Genomic DNA, 4,887 nt, shown 5'->3' with positions numbered 1-4,887 from the left:
AAAAAATGAGAAAAAGAATAAAATCCACTTGTTGGGTCGGAGCTGAGATTTTTTTCCGCCTCGTACGGAAAAAAAAACCTATGGATCCAAAAAAAAAAAAAAAAAAAAAAAAATTGGGGAGAAGCTCGAAGGCTTAGTCCCCGCTTTTCACGAGCAGTTTATATGTCCACCACTGCGTAAAAAAAAATATGCAACAACAACGCGGTCTCTCCCCCCCAAAAAAAGCTCCCCCCTAAAAAAAAAACCTTTAAAATCTACCCATCTTCCTACAAATTCGGCAGGTCTGCGCTGCCCCGCGTGTCATGCTCCGCTCTGCCGCAGACCGTGCTCGCCACAGCCTTTAATCGCCAGCTTGCACGGCGCCCGAGTTATTTTTTTATATAGAAATATATATATAATTTTTAAAGCAAATCTCTGACAGCTCCGATCTTTGCAACAAACTCTCCCTAAAAAATCCCTCACCGCACTTTTTTCACTCGCACCGGAAGCACGTGAGGCGGCCCCGCACGTGGAGGCGGCCAATGAGGCGCCGCCGCGGCCGCTGACACCCGTGACGGCGCCCAATGGGCGCGCGCGGAGCCGCGCGGATAAATAACGCGTGGGGACGGGGCGGGCTGGGGGGGGAGCGCGCACGCTGCGCCGCGCGCGCCGCCGCCCCCCGCGCAGCTCCGCGCACCGCACCGCGCCGCACCGCGCAGCACCGCGCCGCGCGCACATCCCCCGAGCCGCTCCGCTGCCCGCCGCGCAAATCCCGCGCACGCTCCCAGCGCCCACGCGAGGCGGCGGCCGGCGCAGCGGCGGCCCCATCCGCTTTCCTGCCTTCTTCCCTCCCTCCGTCCCTGACGGTCTCCCCCCCAAAACAACCCCCCAGGGCCGCTCTCTCTGMGGAGCGCGCCGGGCGCGGTCCCTGCGCGGCCGCGCGGGGTCGGGAGGGAAGGGGCGGCCGCGCGTGTCCGAGGCGGGTGTCTGTGTCTGCCGCGGGTGGGGGGGTTACTTTGGACTGAAACTTTGATGGAAGAATAAAAACGAATCTCTCTATATATAGTCGTAGGAGCTACTGCGAGGGTGAGTTGGGCTTAAAGTTGTGACTGCTGTGCTGCTTTATTCTGTTTTGGTTTGTTTTGCTTTTTTTTTTTTTTTTTTTTTCTGGAGTAAGAAGCAGATCAAACGCCAGTATACAGATGAATTCGTATTGTGTCGCTTTTGCTGTTGTTGCTGTTGTTTCTTATGTTTGTTTATTTGTTTGTGTTGCCTCAATTTGAGGCTTTCTGTATTCTGCTTCTTCCTAGCCTGTGTATTTTTCCCTCACAGCTCAGAGCGAGCACCTCAGGCCGTGTTGAAGCAGCCGCGAAATTGGATTTTTTCACGGGAGAAGGAAAATAAGGCTTTTTTCCAGCTTTTTGAAAATTAATTGACGAAAAACTCAAGCTCCGCTTCCGCGCTGCTTTAAGCGCCCTGCGCAGAGGGCCGCAAGAGGAGACGGGCCAAGTTGTCACCGGGCGCTGCCTGTGTCCCCAGCGGCCCGGATGCTTCCAGAGCGGCCGCGCGCTCGGCTCGTTGCTCCCTCCTGGCAAGGGGAAGCCTAAATATCGGGGTGCACGTGGGGGGGGACCCGGGTCCAGTGCGGGGGCCGCTGCTGCCCCTCACTTTCTGCAGGGCAGAGGGTGCCCCAGTGCAGCCCCCACCTGCTGCCGTGCAGCCTCCGCCGAGGCCGCCCGCGCCTTCCCGCGGCCGCGCAGAGGGTCTTTCCCTGTTTCCCTGCCTTTTTTTTTTTTTTTTTTTTCTCTCTCTCTCCATTTGACGTAACCGGGGACCTCAGGGTCCCCCTCGCCGAGCCCCGCGCCCTGAGGAGCGGGGCTGTCCCGTGGGGTCGTGCTCTGCCGCGGCCCTGCTCTCCGCCCGTGCGCAAGCCAATAAYAACAACAACAGCAATAATAATAATAACAACAACAACAATAATAAATCCAATCCGTTTGGTTGAGACTTGCAATGTAGACACTGACTCCAGTCTCTCGGCCCTCGCTCACCTCTCGGTGGAGTTTYATTCCTTCCCTGGTGCCCGGGAAGGCGGCGGTCGCGCCGGGTGTCCACGCACGCACCTTCCAGGCACCCCCGGCGCTTTTCCGGGCAGGGGGGACGTTACCGGATTGTTACCTCCAGCCACACAATAATCTTCTAAAATAATAGCCGGCATAACACAATCACTGCAGGAATCAAGAGCTCCATCCGCAATTAAATGAATGTTACATACCACCCCTCAGCATTCCTCCCCCCCGCATTCACAATATCATATCATTTACCCGCACCGAAATTGGGTTTATTTATATTTAAGTTAGCAAAATTGAAATCTTTATCCCAAAAGCGAGCGTGGGTACTTAATTAAATTCTAATTAGGACACTATCAATATCCCATTTAGCCACGTAGCCTTTGTGAGCCGCGGTCCCTTTCAGCGCTGTAAATGGGGGCTCGCTGCCTTATCTCTCCTGCAAGAGACGCCTTGAGAAGGCCTGCAAAAGATAATTTATAGGTTTTAATTACTCTTCATTCCGCCTGATCAGCTTGGCGTTCATCACAGGACGGCGAATAAAACCTGGTCAAAAGCACTGTCACTATTCCCTGGCAAGACGCTTAATCAAAGTAAGCAGGGCCATATTACACGCTGCGAGCTTCTTCACGTAATTTCCCAGCTGCTGATAAAGCTAGTTGAATAATGCTGCAGTCCTTCGGAGACACCATTTACAGAAATGACTTTATTGACGGCTTAACGTCGGTAATTCATTTTACCTTTCATGTATTGGGAGCCCGGATTTGTTACAGTAATAGGATGATAAATGTCCTGGCGGCCCTATAGCTTTTATTATTGAATACAATACACACACCCATCCTTAAATGTTCCAAAATTGGGTAACAAAAGGGAGAGAGAGAGAAATCGAAGCTTTTAACTATTTAATTTGCCGTCGTGTGCGCTGGGGGGGGGTGCGGAAGAGCGATGCGGGTGTGTTTGTGTGCGCGGGGGGGTGGATTTCATCCGGAGTCCTCCCTTCTTCTGGAAACTGTTCTGGATTTTAAAGGCTTCGCTATAAATTGAGTAGGTTTGTGTATGGAGAGGGTGGGGGAGCGGCTGGATGAATGAGGAGGGGTTAAAGGAAAAGACGAAGTATATTTTCAGGCTGGATATTTTTTTTTCGCCGCCACCGTTCCTATCTAAATAGATAGATAAATATTACACTGCGGCTTGCAGATAGCTACAGCAATCGAGGTGATATGTCTACATTGCGTCTTGAGGGCAGAGGGTTTGAAAAAGAAGCGAGGGGGGGAAATCCATTGTTAGGGAAAAGTTCCCTCTGMGACTTGCGGGTGTCGAGGCGCCCGTCGGGGCCGCCCCGCGCGCCGCTGCCGTCGGGGCCGCCGCAGCCCCGCGGAGCCGCCGGAGCCTCCGCAGCCCCCAGGTGCTCGCGGGAGGCGGCTCTGCTCGCCGGGAGCCGGGCGGGCGGCTCCGCGCCCCTCGGAAGTGCCGTGGATGGGCGCTAATGCTCTGGGCATCCTCCTCCAGGTGCGCGTTGTCAGGCGGAGGGGCTGGCAACGAGGTCCGCAACCCTGGAGGGACGAAGGAGGGGGGAAAAAAAAATCAAACCGCGGAGGGAAAGATGCTCTGAGGCGGCCGAAGGGACCGGAGAGGACGTGGCCGGTCCCGTCGGGGCGCGGGCAGCGCGACCGCTTTGTCCCCACCACACAATGCCCACCGTCGGGAAAGACCGTTTTGCCTTTTTCTTTTTCTTTTTCTTTTTCTTTTTCTTTTCTTTTCTTTTCTTTTCTTTTCTTTTCTTTTCTTTTCTTTTCTTTTCTTTTCTTTTCTTTTCTTTTCTTTTCTTTTCTTTTCTTTTCTTCCAGAAAGGGGTTTCAAGTCAAAATTAAATTTGAAATCGGATCAAAAATCTTTATATATATTTTTTTCTCAGTGCCCTTATAGGAAAAAGGAAGTATAGAAACGTGGTTAATATACGCTGTGGTAATCCTATTTCTAGGTCTAGATCAGATCTCATTGGGGCCTTTGCTGAAGGACATAAATGAGTTGTTCTAATACAATAGATTTCATCCTTCCTACAGGGACTGGCTGACCAGCGGTTTTGTTAAAAGTGAATACGAATAGATTTCTGCTACAAGTGCAGCATTATTATTATGAGCTGTAAGGTCAGACTATACATTCCGGGTCCCCAAAGCCTATAGACCCTGGGAAATGCGCGGGATATACCACGTCATTGTACCTGACAGTCTCTTCAATAGACTAATTCAATTATCGCTTGGGGATTCAGTCTTCATTGAGAGCAATAATAGCAGTGTAATTCGTTGGTAAATAGGTATTGGAAACGGCCCGGGTCGAAACTTTTTCGGGGCACCGGTTTATACCTCGGGAATTCCCAGCCTCGGCGTGCCCGAGCGCGGGGAGCGGGCAGGGGGGAAGGAAGGGGCTGCTTTTATTCGGCTGGAGGCCGCGCTGGGGCAGGAGCTGCGGGGTCGCTCCGCACGCGGTGCCGCAGCCCGGCCGGAGCCCCCGCGGCCGCGGCCGGGCGCGGAGCTGGACCGGGACGCCCGCCCGGCCGGCGGCGCGGCCCGGCTCTCGGCGACCCAGCGAAGGGAGACCTTTAATTTTATTCATTTCATTTTTCTCTTCCTCAGCCCTCTCCCACAAGGGATCCCATGAGGGATCGGAAACAAAAATATCCCGTGGAAGTTTCTGGGGAAGGCGAGAGAAAAGTCTCTTTGCTGTTCTGAGCAGTAATATTGGTGTCCTCTTTCTTTCTTTCTTTCTTTCTTTCTTTCTTTCTTTCTTTCTTTCTTTCTTTCTTTCTTTCTTTCTTTCTTTCTTTCTTTCTTTCTTTCTTTCT

The 4,887-nt window shown here is 52.7% G+C and overlaps 1 protein-coding gene across 1 annotated transcript in view; it reads right to left on the bottom strand.

Moving 5' to 3' along the window:
• LOC112952751 (homeobox protein engrailed-1-like) overlaps window positions 1–4,887 on the bottom strand; it is a 13,186-nt gene that overhangs the window by 3,191 nt on the left and 5,108 nt on the right. The gene's annotated exons all lie outside the window — the stretch shown is intronic.

Source organism: Nothoprocta perdicaria, unplaced genomic scaffold (genome assembly GCF_003342845.1).
Source record: "Nothoprocta perdicaria isolate Ctin4 unplaced genomic scaffold, notPer1 scaffold_408, whole genome shotgun sequence".
Classification (NCBI taxonomy): Eukaryota; Metazoa; Chordata; class Aves; order Tinamiformes; family Tinamidae; genus Nothoprocta; species Nothoprocta perdicaria.
The sequence above is the reverse complement of the archived record's forward strand: the minus strand, read 5'-3'. Positions and strand labels throughout refer to the sequence as shown.